Source organism: Erinaceus europaeus, chromosome 8 (assembly GCF_950295315.1).
Source record: "Erinaceus europaeus chromosome 8, mEriEur2.1, whole genome shotgun sequence".
Taxonomy (NCBI): domain Eukaryota; kingdom Metazoa; phylum Chordata; class Mammalia; order Eulipotyphla; family Erinaceidae; genus Erinaceus; species Erinaceus europaeus.
The window spans coordinates 103,892,924-103,915,631 of NC_080169.1; the positions used below are offsets into that span (position 1 = coordinate 103,892,924).

Consider the following 22,708-nt stretch of genomic DNA (forward strand, 5'->3'; position numbering starts at 1 on the left):
CTTCCTCTCCCCCCCTTTTTTTATATGACAGAGAGAACTTGAGAGGGGAGAGAGAGATAGGGAGGGAGAGAGAGATCGGGAGGGAGAGAGATTGAGAGCCACCCACCCAGAGTACCTACTTCACTGCTTGTGAAACTTCCCCTGCTCAGATCTGGGTCCTTATACATGGTAATGTGTGCACCTAAACATGTGTGCCATCACCTAGCCCCCCCCCCATAAATTTTCTTAAAGATGAATAATGAGCAAGGAAATGCCTCCCATGATAAACATCTAACTTCACTTTCCAAGTCACCAGGCAGTAGCAGAAACCATAGATTTACAGCCTAATTAGAAACCTTCCTATGCAGAGGAGACAGCACAATGCTTATGCAAAAAAAACTTTTACACCTGAGGGACTGAGGTCCCAGGTTCAATCCCTTGCCCCAGAGATGAGCAGTGTTCTGGTCTCTTTCTCTGTATCCACCTTTCAATAAAATAAAAACCTTCCAGTTTTCTAGGGGAGCAGTTTCCTTCCCAAAAGAAAAGGCATTTCAACCACCCAAACTGTAGGGTGTTGCGTCTTAATAACTTCAGACTTCTCTGTTCATTCAAAACACTGTTCACTGCCAGTTACATCGAAATCTCAATAAGCCTTGATAGGAAAAAGAATCCGAGAAGGTGAATGCCACCACTCACATTCATTGCAGACACCAACTAAATGCCACTGGAAAGCAGCCCTCCACAAGCCTTTCAAAGCTACAGTCATACACCTTGAAATAATCCTTTTAGAAAATACACATCTGGAGGCACCACAGCCATCAAAGACTCCAAAAAATGGCTGAGGGTCTCAAAAGCAAAAGCCAAGAATGAAGTTTTGAAAAAAATACCTCAGAGAGCTGGTCCTCCCCAGGTCCCATCTTAAGCAGCTTAGTCCAATTCACTCTCCTGGTAATTTTTTTTTCTCTGCCAAACAGCTGAAACCAAAAATCTTCTAGCAAAAACCAGCTTCTCTTCATTCCAAGACAATGCCAGCAGGCTGAAACACACCCACAAAGGGACCACTCCACTAAATCAGTTGGGAAATAAATGGTTTGGCTAAGAATTATTCAACAGGTTTCTCTATAGTAGACTTCCGGCATCTCTGCACAAGGAAGAGGCCAAGCAAAATGTTTGCCAAACTTACTGGAATATGCAACTGGATAGTCACTCTGAATCTATGAGTCTCTAAACCATCAGGAGTTTCACACTGAGAATAAGATCTCAACTTCATCACACACGTGCAAGTGAATAGAGCCCTGCACCGTCTCCACTCCCAAGTCATCACCCAGGACAGTCCAAGATGGTGGGTGGGCTCGGCCTGCATTCATCTTGGTCTAGTTAATATTCTGAAATCTTGATGTGGTTCTAATACTATCTCTGCCACAGAGCAAGACAGCTGGTCTACCCATCCCCTTTGTCCTCTCTAGATCATTCAAGTACACCTTTTTTCCATTCGCTCATTCTAGCCGGGTGGTGAATATTCAGTGATCCCATCCAGTGGGATTGGGTTGGGTGTCAATCTACAAGAGGAATCAGACACATTCCTTGTAGCCTAGGACACAAAGGAATGGGGTATTTTGATGTTGTCATCATTGTGACTGGCAGCACCAGCTTCCTTAACTTTGTTGAAAAAGCATGAATTAAGTTCCAGATTACACAAGAGACTGCTTCAAGCAGGGGCTGGCCCTGGCCTTCTGGGAGGCAGACAAGCACAAGCAAACCTCCTCCAGCAGACACAAGTCTCAAAGTCACTGAGCTGCTCCTGTCAATCGGTGGTGAAGAGCAAGTGCTTTTAGGGGAAGAAGTACAGAAGGGCAAAGAGAGCTGGGGAAGGTGTCAAGTTCAGTGTCATCTCTAGTCATTTACTTCACCTGGCCCTAGAGGAATTCCAAAGCATGAGTTCTGTTTTCAAGAACATTGTGATGAAAAAAAAAAAAAATAGAAGGCTGGCTGGAGGTCATGATAAGTGGCAAATATGCCCAGAACTATTTTGTGCAAAAAGTATTTCTGCATAAAATGCTTACAATAAACTTTCCTTGTTTTCAAACAAGTGTCTACACCACTCTGCGTAGACCATTTCATTTAGAGAGACAAAGAGACAGAGTTGGGGGTGGGTGGGAGAAAGAAACCACAACACATTAAGTTTCCTCCAATACAGTTGGGGCTGGACTAAAACCTGGGTCATATCCATGGCAAAGCACGTGCACTATCCAAATGATTTATTTTGTCAAAGCTGCCTAATATGTATATATTATAATATATAATATATATATTTATATATATAAATATATATATATTACAAAAGCAAGGAGACAGAGGTCATTTACCTCCATCCCCTGCTTCCAAGCAGTCCTGAACTTCCACCTTCACCTCAGCCAGAAATATCTGAGATAGTCTCTCGCCACTATGTAAAAAGAACTCCCTTAGCTAGCAATCTCTAAAACTTAAAAAAAAAAAAAAAAAAAAGAGAGAAAGCCCTCTTGAAACTCATTCTTTTTTTTTTTTTTATTAAAGAAAGGATTAATTAACAAAACCATAGGGTAGGAGGGGTACAACTCCACACAATTCCCACCACCCAATCTCCATATCCCACCCCCTCCCCCGAAACTCATTCTTTTTAAAAATTTAATATAATTTTATTAGTAATTTAGTAACAGCTTACAAGAGCATTGTAGGTAATTTGAAAGAAAGAAAATTTAGCTGATATATATATGTATACATGTATATGTATATGGGTTTTTGGTTTTTTTTTTTTTTGCAATCACCAACAGATAGACACAAGTGCTTGTTTTAGAATTTCTGGAGAGGGGGTTCCCAGTATATCAACTTATCTAGTTTGAACAAGACACATTGGTGCCTTTAAAGGTACCTGCAACAAGGAATCCCTTTAGATTTGGTTTACACTTAGGGCCTCACAAATGGATTCAGATGTGTGTGTGTGTGTGTGTGTGTGTGTGTGAGAGAGAGAGAGAGAGAGAGAGAGAGAGATTGGTTTACTCCCACAATATGAGTGGGCAATTCTATCCTATTTTAGTTCTGTTCAGGTCTGAGGTGGAGGGAAAAAATAAACCACATCTGCAAGTTTAGCTGAAGTCCACACAGGCTGGCTTAATCCCAAACCCCTGAGGCAAGTGCACTGCCATGGCCTCCTGCCTACTTCACCCACAGAAAAAGGAACAGTCAGCAACTTCATTGTACCTCCCTCGTTTCCTCTTGACCTCCAGGCCAAAGCTAAGGAATGTTCTAGACTCACATGCTACCAGGGGAGGACACCAGCAGGACTCCTACCAGACCAGCTCCAGGAACAGGTGGGACATGAACTTGATCTTGAGCAGAGACCAAGAGGATTTCTGCCTTGCTCTGCTTCCGCAGGCTGCTCGCGCCTCCCCCCCCCCCACACAAACATACATACACACACTTCCTAATGAAAACACTGTTGCCTGACCCACCCCACCCCTCCCCACCCCATATTCCTCAGGAATCGATTCCACTTGCCTGCGTACAGCTCATCGACTGTGGAGACGATATCCTCTTAGCTAGTGATCTGTTTTGTGTCAGAGTGACAAAACATCCCAAAATCCAATTTGCTGTTGCGAATCCTGATTCATGGCTGAAGCTCCTTGGAGGGGTTGGGGGAGATAGCCACACTGAGCCAGCAAAGAGAAGGGGAACCGGAAAACTCACACACACGTCTGTAGGTCTGAATCTTAGCAGGACAGGACCCCTTATCCAATGCTACTAGTCACTGCTGTCCAGAGGGGAGGCAACAAAGTTTCATGTGTGCCCTTTCTTGTGCCTCAAGTTTAGCAGAAACTTCACACCTCAAGGGGCAGATGAAAAGCAAAGCAGAGAATGCACAGAGGGGTCCAGGGCAGGCAGTCTGCATAGAAGGCCCCAACTTTGATTCCCTTGGTATCCACAAGAGAGCATGAAGGACAGAGACAAATAGAAGTCCATGGAAGGTTAAACAGCACTTTTGATATCTCTTGCTCATAAAAACACAATAATGCTGCATAGAATAAAAGTTTGTGGGAGTCAGGTGGTAGAGCAGTGGGTTAAGCGCAGGTGGCACAGAGCGCAAGGACCAGCGTAAGGATCCCGGTTCGAGCCCCCGGCTCCCCAACTGCAGGGGAGTTGTTTCACAAGCGGTGAAGCAGAAGCAGGTCTACAGGTATCTATCTTTCTCTCTCCCTCTCTGTCTTCCCCTCCTCTCTCCATTTCTCTCTGTCCTATCCAACAACAACAACAACATCATTAATAATAATAACTACAACAATAAAACAAGGGCAACAAAAGGGAATAAAATAATAAATAAATATTCAAAAAAGAATGAAATTTTGTCTTTCAGAGGAAAACAGCAAGCTAACCACAAAAAAGCTATATGGAGCTTTCTCCTAAAATATCCAGCACCAAATCAGATATGAGCTCCCTTGGGGACTCCCAGTCTACACCTCCCAAAATCTGGATATATTCCCAACTAAAAAGTTAACTTACATTAAGCACTGTAAGAAGACACTTCACTTACACACACACACACACACACACACACACACACACACACCATGGTAATTCCAACTGCCCCATGACCTGGACACTCCCATAATATAACATCCATGGGACAAAGATTTCTTCCCTGCTTAGAACTCTCCAGATCTGGAGCCCTAAGGCTAGTGAATGAAAGACCCCAGGATGAAGCATCGAAATGCAAAGACCACCTTCCAGGAAATACCCTGAGGTCTCAGCATTCTGCCTTAATATCTGCACCATCAAAATGGAAATTAAAGGACTGGGCTGGGTAGGGGAGGACTCAGGGATAGACCATCCACATGCCTTATATCTGGAAAGTCCTGGGTTCAGTCTCGAGGGCAGCACAAGAGGCAAGAAAGACAAAAATAGATGGAACACCAGAGGTTGTGGCACAGAGCTCTGATCTCATTCTCATAAAAAAGTGAGAATCAGAACGGTTGGTGGCATGCCTGGTAGAGTGCACATGTCACCATGCACAAGGACCTGGGTTCAAGTACCCAGTCTCCACCTGCAGAGGGAAGAACCACGAGTGGTGAAGTAATGCTACTGGTGTTTCTCTTTCTCCCTCTCTGTTTCCTCTTCCTTTTCAAGTTCTTTCTAGTCTATCAAGTTAAATAACCATTCTTTAAATTTTATTAATGGGTGTTATTTGATAGGGCAGAAAGAACTTGAGAGGGAAGGGGGATAGAAAGAGAAGAAGAGTGAGAGACACCTGCAGCACTGCTCAGGAAGCCTTCCCTCTGCAGGAATGGACCAATGTGGGTCCTTGCACATGATAATATGTGCACTTAACCAGGTGTACTACCGCTTGGCCCCTATAAACATACACACACACACACACACACACACACACACACACACACACATACATATGCCATTCAGGGTTATTGCTAGGGCTCGGTGTCTGCACTATGAATCCACTGCTTCTGGAGGCTATTTTTTTCCCTTTTGTTGCCCTTGTTTATTGCTGTTGTTATTATTGTTGTTATTGCTGTCACTGTTGAATAGCACAGAGAAATCAAGAGAGGAGGAAAAGACAGAGAGGGGGAGAGAGAAAGATAGACACCTGCAGACCTGCTTTACCCCTTGTGAAGTGACCCCCCCCGCAGGTGGGGAGCCAGGGGCTCAAACTGAAATCCTTACGCCAGTCCTTGAGCTTGGCACCACCTGTGCTTAACCTGCTGTGCTACCACCCAACCCCAAAACATATATATATATATATTTTTAATACTTATTTTATTTATTCCCTTTGTTGCGCTTGTTGTTTTATTGTTGTAGTTATTATTGTTATCATTATTGTTGGATAGGACAGAGAGAGAGAAATGGAGAGAGGAGGGAAAGACAGAGAGGGGATGAGAAAGACAGACACCTGCAGACCTGCTTCACCACTTGTGAAGCAACTCCCCTGCAAATGGGGACCCTGGGGCTCAAATCAGGATCCTTACACCGGTCTTTGCACCACCTGCGCTTAACCCGCTACGCTATAGCCCGACTCCCAAAACATATATTTTTAAATGAGAATCAGCAACTGCTTCCAGGTTTTCGTGAAACATTAGACGACAACATATTGTTTCCACAGCTCCAGTAAATCTGGAGAAGTCACCAGGGGGGAGGCCTAAGTTCCTTCCAGCACAAGAGTCCATGTTTCCTAGAGCCAAAAGCAGACATTGTGTAATGCACACCCACCTCTCCTTAGCTCTGCTAGGAGGAAACAAGGGTTTGCCAAGTGACACAAGAATCACCCTCTGGGATGGAACTCTCCCATTCTTGGACCTTCATGACCCACCAGCTGACAAAGATCCACTTGGATCTATTTGGCACATGGATAAATGGAGGCCCCAGGAGCTTAAATAGATTTCCCTGAGGTCTCAGAGGCACCCCAATGGCAAAAGCAGAGCCCCCCCACACACACACAGCAAGATCCGCCAGCCAACTCTGCCACAAACCTCCCAATGAGGGCTGGTAACATGTTCCAGTCAGATCTGAGGGAGCAAAGCCTTGAGCTCCAACATGTCAGCTTCACTGTGCTAGTCCCAGCAGGAAACATGCCAGTTGTGCAAACTTCCTAAAAGATGCCTCATCCAGATAAGGAGGCATCTTAGTCCTCACTAATGGACACTCCTTTCCATCCCCTCCCCATGATGTTCACAAGGGAAAACACAAGTCCCTACTACCTCTTCCCTGAGGGGAATGCCACAAAAGCAAAGGTCACAGTGAGATAAGCCAGAAAGAGAAGGATGAATATGAGATGATCTCACTTATAGACAGAAGTTGAGAAATCGGAACAGAAAGTGGAAACACAAAGCAGAACTTGGTCTGGATATGGTGCACTGCACCAAAGTAAAGGACTGGGGTGGGGGTGGGGGCCTTCAGTTCCTACTGCACAATGGTGGAGGAGAATCTAGGCTAAGGGTGAGAGTGTTTTGCAGAGAACTAAGAAATTTTACACGTGTACCAACAACTGTATTTGCTGTAAATCATTAATCCCCCCAATATTTTTTTTTAAAGCAAATGTCATTAGGATGGGAGTTCAGGTGCTCAGTACTGATTCACTGTAGTTTGGGGGTGGGGGCGGGGTCTCCCAGTGGAACTTGATCCTTCTGGATTCCAGCTCTGGCAATTCTGAACCCAAGTCTGTCACTCACCACCTAACACCACCTAGCTAACTGCCTTCCTGCCTTGACTCGGGAGAAGAGAAGGAAGAGGGGGAGGGAGGCAGGGAAGGAAGGAGGGGGGGACAGAGGGAGAGAGGGAGAGGGAGAAGAAAGAGGGAGAGGGAGAGGCAAAGGAGGAGGGAGGGAAGGAGGGAGGGAGGGAGAGAGAGAAAGAGAGAGAGAGAGAGAGAGGAGAACAGATGGAGGGAGGGGAGCAGCTGGGAGTTCAGGGGTCCTGGAGCCCTGGAGTGTTCTCAGCCTCTAAAAAGGCAGAGTCCTCCTCAGGGCTGCCAGGCTGCCAGGGCCCCAGCCCTTGTTCAATAGAGCCTACAGGGCAATTACCCTAATCATGTGCATCTCCCAAAGCCCTTTGATTTATTAGCACCCCGTCTTTTTAAAATGCCGCTCTTAAATATAAATAACACTTAATCATCCAGCTGTCGTTAAATTCATGTTATATTGATTCCTCAGAGTGCCACAAATGCGAGCGTGAATGGGCTGGAGGATGTGGGGGGGGTGGCTGGCAAGAGCGGTGGGGAGAGAGAAGACAGGGTGGTGGCGGGAGGCAGAGGGCCCGTTCTAATGTGTGTGTGTGTGTGGGGGGGGTTCTGAATCAGTCTTATACATACCGGTAGCTCTGGTCCCTCCACTAAGAAGAGGAGAGGTGAGCTGTGAATTCACCCAGCCCATCTGTTGCACACGCCCAGCCTGGCTCAAGCTCAGCCTTCCCAAGGGCCGCTGCCCTTCCAGCCTCCAGCCCAGAGCTACTCCAACAGGTCTCCTGCTGTCAGACTTTGTCCCTGGAGCGCTTCTCTGGCGGTGAGAAAAGGGACACGCCGCTAAGAAAGGCCCCCTAGCTGGCTAGGCTGGGAGAAAGATTTGCTATTTGCTGCTGCAATCTCTTCTCTCCCCCTCCCTCTCACCCCACCCCTTGCATCAGTCTGGGAAGAAGCAGGAGCTGGTCGGTCGCTATCTAGCCACCCACCCCCTATCCACCACACACACACATACACACATTTCAGGGTGGATGCCTCCCTAGCAAGCCCCCCACCCTAATTCCCAGCAGTGGCTAAGAAGACATGGGGTTGGGGGGGGGGCAACTGGTGACAGACTCTCACCCTGTCTGCACTGAGCCAGCAGCGGCAATGAATGGAGAGGTGAAGAGGAGAAAGGGAGCCCTGTGGGTTGGCTGCCTCCAACCCTGTTCCCCTGGAAATGTTTGCAGAGCATCCTGGAGCATCCCGGATGAAGACTGGGGGCGGGGCTTCAGCAAGAGTGAGCCAAGCCTGATAATGAGTACTAGAAGAACTAACTGGGGGGGAGGGGGAGAGAAGGCTGCTCACAGGAAAGTCAGTTAAGAGCCCAGTCTAGCATGCAAAAAAGGAAGCATTCACAGTTGGACATGTGCCAATGTGCCCCCCTTCCCAGAGAGAGAGAGAGACCCCAAAGGACTTCAGAGACAAAAACCACAGAGAGTGACAGCTAGGGAGAGTGGCCAGGTGACAGGGCTTCTTAGATGTTGTGCCAGAGAGACAGGCTAAAAGAAGGAGGAGGAGAGAAAGAAAAGCAGGAAAGAAACTGTTGTTGTATAGAGGTTTTACGCAGATGCTAATTAATGCCTGCTTTGTCCTAGAAACCAAATTGGTACCTAACACTGTGTGGAGACTTTTTTATTTTAACTCAGGCTTGAAAACCATGTCTAGCTTATAACTGAGGGCATAACGACTGCTGGAGGGACCCGACTCCCCCATTATAAAGAGAAGAGAAAAGTAAGAGGGAAGAGAAGACATTTCAGACAAGTCTGGCCCATCGTCTTGCCCCCACCAAGGTCCCATGAGGAAATGTTTACCAGGGAGCCACCTACTGTTGCAGCAGTTGGTTGTTTCTGCTGAAAAGCCATGTGCTGCTCTACGCATATGTGAAGGCTCCCTCTCCACACACTCCAAGGGCACACGTGTGGCCACGTCCCACTTCCTTCTCACCCGCAGGACCTAGGTGGGTTCTGTTGTTGTACATACACACAGTTGGAAGGGGCTCATTGAGAAGTGTGTGTGTGTGTGTGTGTGTGTGTGTGTTTCACTGGGCTAGTGGATGTATATACACACCCACCATTCTTAAAAAAAAAATCATAAAAAGAAAATAATGTTTCTTCCCCCTACTGGGTCCTCTCCATTGTGAGTGCATTGCTTTATTCCATCTACCCTTTTCAGTCAATCAAAGGGCAGCTCACACAGCACACAGCAGGAATACCATCTCCCTCCCGGGGTGTAGGCTCTTCTCCCCCCCCCCCCCCCCAGTCTCAGCCTGAGGAGACCTTTGCTGGAACTAGGGAAGCTTAAAAAAAAAGTCTGGAAAATGGCATTGATAGGGGGTAGTGGGGGGATGCTAGGAGGACCCCTGATTCAATGTCCATTTTGCAGAACTGACAGAATCAATTGCATTCAGTGTCTACCACAGAAGTCCCCACATTAAAACAAACAAATAAACAAACCTGGGGGCTCCTTTAGCCCTGATATTCTGGAAGGAGTCTTCTAGCCTTGTATTGGTTGGGCTTGTAAGATCCTTCCAGGGCCAGTTTACTGTGATTTTGACCAGGCTGCCCCCAAAGCTGCCCCAAGGGGAGACATGGGATAGAAACATGGGGCCTTATTCGATTTACACTGTCCTCCCAAACAACGTTTTATTTGGAACTGCGTGCTCTTTTTCCCCATGACAGCTGAGCTGTGGATGAGTTATGATTTGATTCCCTCTACCCTTCAAAAAGAAAAAAGGTTGGAGGGGGGTACTATAGAGAAGTCTTTTTTTGAACCCCCACCACCACCTCCTACCTCCAACAGGCAAAGTTTGAAAAGCCTGGCTCACTCCAGCTAAGCAAGAGGGAGGAGAGGAGGTGGAAGCTTTGGGGAGACAGAACCTGAACCAAGGGTTTCTGGGGAGTCAGTCCCTGCTGCCAAGAGCTGGCAGACGCAGGCAGACCGGAGAATGTCTTGCCTGGAAGCAGAGGGTGGTCACTGACGCTGCTGTCGCAAGAGGGAACTCTCCTTTCTTGCCTGCACCCCACCCCCTGCTCCCTTTCCTCAGACACAGGGTCCAAGGGTAAGAGACAGGTGCGAGCCCTGACACCGCGGAAGCAGCCCTATGCAGAGGGAAGGGAGGGCAGTCCCCGAGCGAGCGCTGTGTCTCTGTCACCCGGAGACGGACCCGAGCGAAGGTCATGCGTTTTGTTTTAGGAAGCATCTGAGCCCTTGTCTCCTCCCTTACGAGCAGCTCAGCAGCGCGACGCCAAAGCCCCTTCCTGCCGGCAACCCCGCATATTCCCGGGAAGCAGGGCCGGGAATTCACCGCCTTGAGAACCGCGCGGGTGCTGCCTCTCACTGGGCAAAGGCGGCGTGTTCCCCATGCACCGCCCGCCTGGCGGATCCGCAGCCCCGACCACCCTGGCCGCGCCGGTGGCCTCTCCTCTCCAAACGCCTGCCATGCCACCCTGCCCACCCCAGCTCCCGGGCTGATATCTCCAGGGGTGTCCAAAAAAAGAAAAAGAAGAAGAAGAAGAAGAAGAACCCAGGGAGCAGAGATGAAGCTGGGCGGGTCTCCCCGCGGAGGTTTTCCCCCAGACCTCCCAGGACTTCATACCACCCCCCCTTTTTAAATCTGAAACCAGCCAGATAGAGAAGAGGCTGGAAACTGGAGTGGAGAGAGAAAGAAGAAAAAAAATATCTCCCTGAGCCTCGCCGGGTGGAGAAAGGCAGAGAGAGTAAAGACACATAGAATTCCACCCCTGAAAGTCCTGGGGAAGAGACGGCTGGATTCCACCCGGGAGTAGAGAAAAAGAACCTGGGGTGGGAGGGGGGCAGGTACCTGGTCCGGCTCCGGCCGCGCGGCATCTCCGCGGGCACCCAGGTGGGCCGTGGGCAGGTGCGTGTGTGCATGTGAGTGTGTGTCGATGTGTGTGCGTGCATGTGCGTGTCTGTGTCTGTAAGAGAGCGGGCTGCCTCCGGGGTAGCCGAGGACTCTGGACTCAGCCGGGGACGTGCGCCCGCGCCCCCTCTCCCACCGCCCAGCTCCCCGGCTCCCCGGCTCCCGGCTCCTTACCTGGCAGGACGGCGTTCGCCTCCTTCAGCGGGAGCGCCGCATTGACACTGCAGATGGAGCCCGTGCCGCTGCCTCTCGCCTCCTCCGAGCGTGTGCGTGTGTGCGCGTGTGGCTGCCTCCTCCAGCCCTGGCCCCGCACGCAGGGACTCCTCCGAGGCGCCCGCAGCCCGGGAGGAGCCGAGCCCGGGGCGCGACGGGGCTTGACAGCTCCCCTCGCGGCGTCCAGCGGCCAGCAAGAACGGTGAGGGGACGGGGCTGGCTCCCCGGCACCCCTGTCCTGTCCACCCGGCCCCGGAGCCCGGGCGGCGGCGGCGGCAGCGGCGGCGGCTCTCGGGGGCTGCGGTGGCGGCGCGGGGCCGGCCCCCTCCGTCCCCACCCCCGCGGGCTGAATGTCCTTGATGCCAAGCGGGCACGGCGGCGTCACTCCGCGCCGCCCATGCTCGGCCGGTGGGGCCGCTGCCCGGGAGCGGCGAGTGCGCGGGGCCCCCGCTGGGGAGCGCTCTCCCTGCCGGCCCTGCGCGTCTCCCCGCGCCGCGGCCGCCCCCGCCCCCGCCCCCACGCTCGCCGGGGGACTAGCCGGACAGCGCCGAGGGGCCGGGGCCGGGGGGCCGCGGGGGCCGCCGGCTGCTCCCCGGGGAGGCGCTGGGCTGCGGCGGCGGAGAGCGGGGCGGCGGGCCGAGAGAGGCCTCCCGGGCGCCCCCCGGGCGGGCGGCTCGCAAAGTTTGCGGGGGGCAGGGAGCGGGGCCGCCGCCGGAGCTCCCGGGCTGCCTGCTGCCGCCGCGGCGCGCTGCTGCTGTGCATTGAAGCCCGGCCAAGCGCTGCACAAACTCCAGCTGCCTGGCGCTCTCTGGGTCCTCCTCTCCTCCTCCCGCCCTTCGCGCTCCCCTCCCTCCTCCCTCCTCCTCCCTCTCTCCTCCCGCTCCTCCGCCCCTCCCCGCCGCCCGCCGCCCGCCGCTCCCTCCCTGGCTCGCTCTGGCTGGCTCAGAGCTCGCAGGCTGACATCCAGACCGACCGGGAGCGGCCGGCAGAGGGGGCCGAGGGCGCCTCCCCGCTCGCGGCGCCCGCCTACCCAGCGCCGACGTCTGCCTGCGCCCCCAGGACCTCCCCCCACCACCACCACCCGGCCCACGTCGAGACTCCCTGCCCGCGGCGGCGTGGGGCAGAGAGGGGCTCGGAGGATTGGACCCGGGCGCAGGCGCTCCGAGGAACCCTTGGGTGCAAGGTTTGCGCTCTTGCGCCAGTAATCAGAGCCCTGCCCCAATACCCCAGCAGGGACCTAGGAGCGTGTGACCCCGGACCCTGGTTTCTCCCAGAGACTGCTGACCTGGCTCGCGTCTGCTTGGCAATGCAGCTCCTATACCCCAACTCAAAGGACGAGGCCAATGTCAGCGCAGCTCCCCAAGTCCAAAGACACAGTGGTTTGGGCTTAGCCAGCCGGCCAGGAAAAAAAAAAAAAACAGGCAGCACTGGAGATGGGCAGCGCTGCTGGCTGCTTTGGCAACCTGTGCTGGAACCTTCTAGAACAGTGCCCCGCCCACCAAGAGAAGTCCAAGGGATCCCCACACTTATCTCCCCAATTGTAGGAACTCACCCCTGTCCTCCCGCACTCCTTAGTCCCAGAAAAGAACCACAATCCAAAAAGCCTCTTGGTTGGACCACCACTAAGGACTAAATCACACACACACACACACACACACACACACACACACACACACACACACGATTCCCCTAATCCCCACTCCCAACAAAACATCTCTGGTTCTTCGCCGTAGATGGGAATGGTTGACAAGCCACACACACTGTCGCACCTTCCAGCAGGGGGGCTGTTTTCCCAGAGATGAGCTGTAAACTGGGGAGACCTGGAAAAGAGCTGTGTTCCCCAAGCCCCAAGGCAGGTGGAGGGAGCAGGGACATCAGGCCTGGATAGGATAAGGCTTGGCTGGTGATTCAGGGAGGAGGCTGGGCAGGGAAGCAGTCCTGGGCTGTTTGGTTAAAGGGCATTTATTCCAGGAGACAAAGTGGAGCCCTCAGTGGAGCCCCCCTTAACCCAGCCTTGCCTGGCCCACAAGCCACAAGGAGTTATCTTATTAGCTTGCCTTAATACATTGATCTGGCTCCTCTCTTCTCAGAAACTCTGGATCCCAGACTCTAGATAAGAATATCAGGTTAGTTTCAGAAGTCCAGAGACACACAGAAAGACAAAACAATCCAGTACCTCCGCCACCATTGCCTGAATCCCTGTGGGGTGTGGGCTGTGGAAGTCCACGGCCAAATATTGCTCCAGGCAGGACCCCCAGAAGCAGGTGTGAGATAAGCAAGGCTCCTGGATACAAGACAATGCTCCCCCAACCCCACTTCACACTCCTCTTCCTAGCTATGACCCTGGTCCTAGGGGCCTTCTGGAACATTGCTGGGGACCAGGGACCATCACAACCCTTTCCTCAGAGGTGACAGTCACCCCCCACACCCTCCCCTAAGAAAAAAAACTCTAATGGGCTACTTAAGGGATATGGTTCAATAAAATCAGGGAGGGAGGTCTCTTACAAAGGTCTGTTTGCCACTCCTGCTTTCAGGGGCAGCCATAAAAATGCTGAGAGGGAGGGGGAGTGCAGAAAAACAGCTCTGGCTCCAGGCTCAGCCACTCTAGCATGTATTTTTAATACAATCACCACTCTCCCCCCACCCCACCCCCGGCTTGTATGCACAGGTGGAAATAGAAAGAAAGAACACCCCTCCCCTCAACTTCCACAAGCCCCCCTTCCCCCCTGCATCAAAGCTTCCTTCACTGCAGGTCTGTTTTCTGAAGGCTGGGTGGGAATTCAGAGACATTTCTCTCTCTCTCTTCCCAGAGGTGGCAAATAAAATGTATGTATTATTCTTTATCTCTTGCCTGGTGTATGGTGTCATTTGTTTTCATTCGGAGAAATGAATGCCATGTGGTGCCTGAAAAGGAATGACAAGAGCCAATGACAGGGGAGAAGAGACAGGAAGCTGGCCAAGCCCAGGCAGGCAAGGGCCCCCAGCAAAACCCACCCCACCTCCCATGTTAGCAAAGACCATATGGTTACTGTATCTCCCTTCCTTCTCCTTCCAATAGTACAGGTGAGAAGTGGGCTGATGGGGGCAGGGGGTGTCATTGCAAGGAAGGGTCAAATTAGCTACTTTTGTGTGGCTTGATTTTGTTTCTTTATGACGGTCCCTTGATAATAATGATATTACTTACCATCGCAAGTCTGGTGGTAATCTGGGTGGAAGGAGGAAGGTTCTAGATTGGAAGCAAGAGTCCTTTCATGGCTCTGTCACTCAGCTACTCTTTAATATGGAGGAGAGAGGTAGATGCTTTTTCTTCTTCTTCTTCTTCTTCTTCTTCTTCTTCTCCTCCTCCTCCTCCTCCTCCTCCTCCTCCTCCTCCTCCTTCTCCTTCTTCTTTTCTTCCTTTGTCATCACTGAGGCTTCACCACTCCAGGCTCAAATTTTCAGATAGAAATATAAAGATGGAGATAGAGAAATAAAGAAAGAACACACCTCGCCCCCATACTTCCCCAACCCTCCCTTCCCCTTACATCAAAGCTTCCTTCAGTGTAGTGATTATGGGACTGAAGAACCTGGAGAACCTGGATCTTGCCCATGACAAAGCAATGTGCTATCCAAGTGAGCTATCTTGCCAGCCCTACATCATGCTTTCTGAGTGAGGGCCCACCTGTCCCATCTCCCCCTTAGAGAAAGTGACCTTCCATGCAGTCATTGTTACCTGCCTTGAGTTCCTTCATGAACCTGAAAACACTAAGGCAAGTGCAACGGAGAAAAGAATTAACACTGCTTTTCAGAAAAACATATCCTCTTCTTGTGTTATTATTTTTTTTATTAATGTCACAGTGCAGTGGGGCAATCTTGGCCTGTTGCCTTGACAATTGTGTGGGAATAGACACTCTGGGAAAGGAAGCTAACTGTTTCTGTGTTGGGAACAAACCCTTCCAAGTGCTTGCATATCCATCAGCCCCTGCTTTAGGTGAGGGCATGTGGAGACTCCATCTTTCTTCTGCTCACAGTGAGTCACACCTCCAGCCTGGGGTAGGGAGACAGCCTGATCCCCAAGTGTCTTGCTTCACAAAATCCTGTTCCTCCCCCACCCACCCCCAGATGATTTCTGTGTCAGTTCATCATAGAGAGGCTTGAGGAGGAAAGTTTTGGCTTGACTCAATGTGGCTGGAAGCAAAGTGCCAGAGTTAACAGGGGAAAGGAGGAGAAATCTTTGAAATTTGTCTACACTTAGCTACCACCGTATTATTAGCTTAGGAACTGAACTGCTCTTTAAGTTGATAAAAGCCAGATTTTCTCGTTAAATAAATCACCAGAGCCTGCTGGTGCTATAGAAAGTCTTTTTTTTTTTTTTTTGTCTTCCTTAAGAGCTGGCTCCATGGCTGGATTTGGTACAAAGCTCAGAGCACTGGATGGAAACCTCAGACAGCCAGGGCTTAAAAACCTACATTGTGGCGCCACCTGCAGGAGAGGAGAATTATCGCCATTATCCCAACTTCAACCTAGATGGGGAGGGAAGTCCTGGTCAGGAATAGCTGTTCCGAGTGGCTGGGGTCAGGCTTACAGACAAAACGAAGGACTCCAACCTCTCACAAGCTCCTAATTCCCAGGTACACCACCAGAGGACCATCGTGCACACCAACAGTCTTTGATCTATTTCCTCCTTGGATGCTGCCATTTGAACTCCTAATGCTCTCAGTCTACATGACTTAGTAGTAGAACATAGGGTTTGCAAGCATGAGGTCTTGAGTTTGAGTCCCAGCACTATATATTATGTCTTAAGTTGTTGTTTTTTTCCCAGAGGTTTATTTGTTTATTTAGAGAAAGAGGGAGATGACCAGAGCACTGCTCAACTATGGCAAAAGGTGGTGCTGGGGACTGAACCTATCACCTCTGGGATCCTCAGTCATGCAAGTTGGAGTTCTAACAGGCTGAGCTATCTCCCTAGCCTGACATGTCTTTAATTGCCAGCAGAACATATGCTGGAGCAATGCTTAGATGTTTTCTCTCTCTCCACCTCTTTATCTCTCTCTCTCTCTCTCTCATTAAATAAATACATCTTTTAAAATATATACTCAAGGGCTGGGTCTTAGCTCACCTGGTTAAGTATCCACATTAAAGTGCATGAGGACCCAGGTTCAAGCCCCTGTCCCTAGCTGCAGGGAGGAAGTTTCATGAATAGTGAAGCAGTATTGCAAGTCTCTCTCTCCTTTCTATCTCTCGCTTACCTTCAAATTTCTATCTCTATCTAAGATAAATAAATATTGAAAGAAATAAATTCAAGCCACTGAAATAGACATTATTTTTATATAATTTTTATTTATAAAAAGGAAGCACTGACAAAAACCATGGGATAAGAGGAGTACAACTCCACACAATTCCCACCACCAGAACTCTGTATCCCATCCCCTCCCCTGATAACTTTCCTAATTTTTAATCCCTCTTGGAGCATGGAACAAGGGACATTATGGGGTGCAGAAGGTGGAAGGTCTGGCTTCTGTAATTGTTTCCCTGCTGAACATGGATGTTGAAAGGTCAATTCATACTCCCAGCTTGTCTCTCTCTTTCCCTAGTGGGGTAGGGCTCTGGGAAAGTGGGGTTCCAGGACACATGGTGGGGTCATCTGCCCAGGGAAGTCCATTGGAATCACAGTAGTGTCTGGAACCTGGTGGCTGAAAGAAGAGTTAACATATAAAGCCAAACAAATTGTTGACTAATCATGAAACTAAAGGCTGGAATATAGATAGTTAATAGGCCTATTTTAGTTATATTCCCAAGGCCCATGACTATACTAGTTTTTTTGTTTGTTTGTTTATTTGTTTTCTCTGAGCCTGACATGCAGGTGGACCCAGGTTATTGTCTGAGGAGATGATGTCATGGCTACAAAGAGGACTAGAAAGCTGGATCAGGGAAGAGAGTAGCTCCCAAATATGGGAAAGGTGTATAGATATTGTTGACTGCAAACCCCATTGATCTGATATGATCTGGGGCCCATATTCAGCTTAGGAGCCTATGTGACCTCTGCATCCCTGTAAATCTGAGCTCACATTCTGTGGTCATGAGTAGAAATGTTCCAAACTGCCACAATTTCAGAGTTCATCTTCCTCAGGTGGAACATAGAATATGTTGTCCATCCTCCCTTCGGAGGATGGAACATTCTCTACCATTATTGATCCATGTTGAGGGCAAGGTTCTATGGAGGTCCACAGAGGGGTCTACTGTGTTGTTCCTGACAGAAATGACCAGTAACAATGGAGAGAGGGATTTATTCGAGGCCTAGGTTCATCTTGTGAAACAGACATTCTTTTCTCTTTTCTCTGGGGTGCTTCTTTTGAGAGAGAGAACTCAACACTGAAGAAGCTTCCTTCAATGTGGTGGGGGCTGGAATTAAACCTGGGTCATGCACACAGCAAAGCGGCATCTTCTTCAAGTAAGCCTTTAATCCAAGAGTTCTATTTCCAAGACACCAGATCATAAAATACTAAAATAAGACTGAACAGTGACTTCTCTTGGGGGTTAGGGGGAGTCCCCCCATGCCATTATAAGTTTTAACTGCAGCTTGAGCTGCTGTTTGGGTATAATTAGCAGACCTGAACTGCCCCAGGCTTCTCTACCCACTCTGCACCTGGCTTAAGGAGACACATCTGAATCTGGTGTCTGAACCTCAACCTCCAGTCCTTTGCTCATGCAACACTGGATCTCCACTGACAACTTCCTTTCCTGGGCAGAGACATCAACTCTCTCCACATTTTGTTGGGAAACCTCAGTGATGGTTTGCTAATAATACCTATCTTGTCATTCCCCAGAAAAGATAGTCTCCACTCCATCATGGAAGTGCACTGCCCACATGCCATCTGATGAGAGGACAGTTCTGTGTTGCCTACATCTGTTTCACTGCTGGACCAGGCAAGCCCTCTGCTCTGCTGTGACTTCCCAGGCCACATAGAGGCTGGTGTCATGGGAGAGGAGGTCCATTCTCTGCTCCGCTATCCCCATTTACAGAGTGTGTAGCTTTGGACTTTGAGGCAGCTATCTCTTCCAGCACTATGAATCCATCACTCCTGGTGGCCATTTTTTCCATTTTATTGGATAGGACAGGCAGAAATTAAGAGTGTGAGTGAAAGAAATATAGACTTCTGCTTCACCCCAGATCCTTGAGCGAGTCTTTGCACTTGGTACTATGTGTGCTTAACCAGGTGTGCCACCGCCCACCCCACCCCCTTTCCAGAACCACCATCCTCTCCAGAATTCTTCCTGTCATTTCAGCTAGTTACACAAACTTGTCAAGTTTTCTACAAGAAACACAAGTTGAGGAGACTTGAGTGAGTGGGAGTTGTAAGAAGAGGCTGGCAGATAAGGGGACGTGAGACCTAACCACACTGTTGAGAAACAGCTCTGACCAGTTGCCTATCCTGCTACAAAGAGAACACCTGGACATTTCAATGTAGTCCTTCTTGGAGTTGCCATGACAAGAGGCATGAAGTCCCACAGAATGCCAGAATTATGCAATCCACAGGCAAATCATAACCTTACAGAATTCCATGGAGTTCACTTGCCATGTAGCTTAAATGACTCATTTGGTCTCTCTAACTGGAGAGCACAAAGGTTTCAAGCATTTTTCCTTATCAAGAAGACGGTATTGTGCTGACGATGGATTGAATGTCCTTATCTGGTGACACACATTTCCAAGATAGTCAGCCAGGTGGTCTGAGTTTAAACTTCCAAGAGACTATGATAACTCATGTCCAGAATCATCCCCAGTCATCTTCATTAACCGTTATTCATGCCTTCACACAGTCTCCTCCAACTATGAATTCAAGCTGCCTTAGGTGATCAAAATGAACTGACTGCAGAAGGGACCGTGTATGATTCTCAAGGGTAATTCACAAAAGGCATTGCAGCTTGGTTTCTTGGCACTGCCTCTGGGAGAAGCAGACAGCCATGTTGGGAGAATACTCAAGTCACCATATGGAGCAGAACTGACAACTTGTCATCCAATGAATATGGACCCTCTAGCAAGCCACACCAAGTCTTCAGTATCTTCTCCCTTCAAGACTTTAACCTGGGGCTCGGTGATGATGCATCTGACTGAGTATACATGTTACAGTGTACAAGAACCTGGGTTCAAGACCCTGGTCATCACCTGCCAGGGGAAAGCTTCATGAGTGGTGAATCAGTGCTGCAGGTGTCTCTGGGACTCTCTCCCTCTCTATCTACCCCTTCCATCTGACTTATCTGCCTTTATCTCATAAATAACAAATAAAATATTTATAAAAGACTTTCAACCAGTCTAATATTATAACATAGTTAATTAATGACAGTATATTGTGAATGTAACTTTTAGATCCTCTGGGACATGAAATAATTCAAGCGGCTGGCTTAACTGTGATACACAATTTACTGTACTTCAGTAGCTTGGAATTGAACCCACATTATCTCTTGAGATGCACCTATACAGTGACCTTAAAAAGAGGAGTTTACTCCTCTTTCCTTATTAGACTCTTCTTCTCATGATTTGAATCCACTTTGTTTGAGATCAAGAAAGACAGAAGGGACATGTTTGCTGCCTGACTGACAGATGTGAACAGGACCAAGAACCACACCTCCCTAGGAAGCTCTTGGATCAATTTTCTTATCATATTTCAATGTAATAATAACAAAAATGAGACAATCCAGTTAAGCGTCCAGAAAATATGACACATGAGATTTTTGAGTCCAGTGTCCACTTGAGATAGAATATCGTCATCTTCAGAGTATCAACCTTAGAGACATCCAACACTGAGGTAGAGGACAGTGCTGGATCCTGTTCATCTTAGCAAACTTAGTGGAGCAGTCAATTGAATGGAGCCCAGCATGAACACTGGACACCACTATGATACAAAAACATTTTCCAGAGGTGATCCTGACGCTCACTGCACTGCAGTACAGAAGAAAGTTCCCAGGACTCTTCTTGTCAGTAGAAGGTACAATAAGGGGAGCCTAGAATAAGAAGTGGCTGCAAGATGCTAATGCATTTCCTCTGCACATGCTGCATGGTGCCCCACAAGAATTTTCTCCCATCGCCAATTCCCAGTCAGTGCCTTAGGGTCACCTGTGTGGTCAAAACATGTACAGGGATAGGGAGAAAGGCAGAGAGAGGGAAAAAGCAAAGAGAAGAAAGAACAAGAAGGGGAGGGAAAGAACAAGGAGAAATACAGACTATGTCTCAGAGACAAGGTATAGGTGTCCTCTTTTCTCTTAATAAGTCCCTCTCTGACTCTGCAATCTGGCCTTATTGTCCTGCCCCCTTTCCCCTTTTGTTGGGAAGCACTACTGTTAACTATAGGCTTTGCACATGTTGGGTGTCCTGAGAGTCGCCCCCCTCAGAAACCCAAGACCATAGGACTGGGGAGAACCAATCATGTACATCTTTCCCTAACTCTGAACCTAGTGACACCAGACTGGTAGCCAAAAGTCAGCCATGTTAGAAGCACCTACACCAAGGATATTAGCACATACCACAAATCAGGTTTGTGTTATTTTTGTGGAGAGCCAATTGATAACCATTTCCCAGCACACCACTGGGCAGGGCCAGCAGTGGGCCAGAGTCTGGTGGGTCAGTCTCAGATCAGACCTGCTTATCTTCTCAGCCACTTTTCAAGGATGCGCAGCAGCACACCAACAATAGATGGCCCATTCAGTGCCTTGATAAGTCACCGTGAACATTCCCTTCTGTATAAACCCTACTTTTGGTTGGTAAGAACTTGCTGACCTGTACTTGTTCTATTAGCTACTCCCCCCAGCAGAAGCGGTGACTCGGATTTTTTTTTTTTTTTTGACACTTGAGTCAAGAAAGAAAGGAATTTACTTTCCCTGTTAGACAAATTGAGGCAAGGGACATTAGAGCAGCAAATCTCAGGCCACAAAGGAATCCAAAATGTAAACCTGTTAACATCTGTCATTTTTGTCTTCCACTTCAAACTTAAGATTAATGCTTTGGGTTTGGCAACAATTCTCTTTTCAATCCCTCAGAGCACTGCTGTTAAAATTATGGTACACCCATGCGATAGAACACAGTGGAGATCTTAAACAAATGAACTAAATCTATATAATCTACTCCTATAAAAAATAAAGTGCAGAATGATGCATTTTGTATGTATGTTTGCATCTTTTTTGAATATATGAAACTGTCTACATAGCTACAAATTTTGTATATAACTAGAACATCTTGGAAGCATACACAAAGAGACTTAACAACAGAAACCTCAGAGTGGGAGGTAAGTCAATATGTATTTAATTGTCTTATTATATGTCATTTGTCCTGTTTGACATTTTACCACGTGCAATTCTGGCATTCTTAAAAAAAAAAAGTTAAAAGGGAACGACAACCACCAAAAGCAGTGCTTCTAAAACCATCTCCAACACAGCACTAGTCCTCTTTGCTAGAATCCAGCCAACCACTCCTCCACCCCATCTGTAGCACACTGATTCTTGCTTTTGTTCAAGTTTCTGACTATCTGCTACATCTTGCTTCTCTTTTGTGGGCTGTTGTGAAATTCACACAGCAGCCTATCTGCCTGGCCCAGTGAGGGTGAACACCCCAGAGGATGAGTCCTCAGCTCTCATTTCCTATAGCCCAGTTAGTATCCTATGTGGCTTAAAGCCTTCTGTCTGGCACTAATTGTTTAGAGAGAGAGAGAGAGAGACTCCAGGAATGACACAGAACATTCTTTCCCTGCTAAAGCAAGTTACTTCAAATCAAGTCAAAGACAACATTCTTCTGCAGTGAGGTCAGTCCATTCATGGAGATAACTCCACTCTCAAAATGGTGCAGGGTCAAGATTGGCTGATGCCAGACAAATTTAGATAACAAAGGGTGGGGGATCGGGCGGTAGTGCACTCAATTATGTGCACATAGCACCATGGGTAAACAGTTCATATTAAATTGTGGGTCACACTGTGGGAAAGGTAAAGACTGGTAACATAGGCCAGAGAACTGGTGCAGTGTAGAGCACAGGACTTGCATGTGCAAGGTCCCAGCGTCTAATCTACTAGCACCGACAGTAGCCAGAGTTTGAGTGGTGCTCTGGTTATGAAAATAAATAAATAAATAAATAAATGTCTAGCAATAGGCAGGTGTCCTTTCACTTTTGTAAAAGGTGAAATTAGCATAAATTCTGGGACCCGGTGGTAGCACACCTGGCTGAGTGTACACAGTACAGTGTGTAGGAATCAGGGTTCAAGCTCTTGGTCCCCACCTGTAGACGGGAAGCTTTGTGAGTGGTGAAGCTGTGTTGCAGGTGTTCCTTTCTCTCTTTTTCTACCCTTCTCTCTCAATTTCTCTCTATCTTTATCCAAAATAAATATTTTAAAAGAATAAAATTTTAAATATAATGTGA

At 48.6% G+C, this 22,708-nt stretch overlaps 1 protein-coding gene across 2 annotated transcripts in view; it reads right to left on the minus strand.

Moving 5' to 3' along the window:
• Positions 1 to 11,424, minus strand: part of LOC103118968 (plexin-A4) — a 519,644-nt gene extending 508,220 nt beyond the window's left edge. For both annotated transcript variants that reach the window (XM_060196590.1, XM_060196591.1), the window contains exon 1: positions 11,292 to 11,424. The gene's annotated coding sequence lies outside the window, so the exon portion shown is untranslated. The remainder of the gene's footprint in view (positions 1 to 11,291) is intronic.
• Positions 11,425 to 22,708: the final 11,284 nt, after the last annotated feature.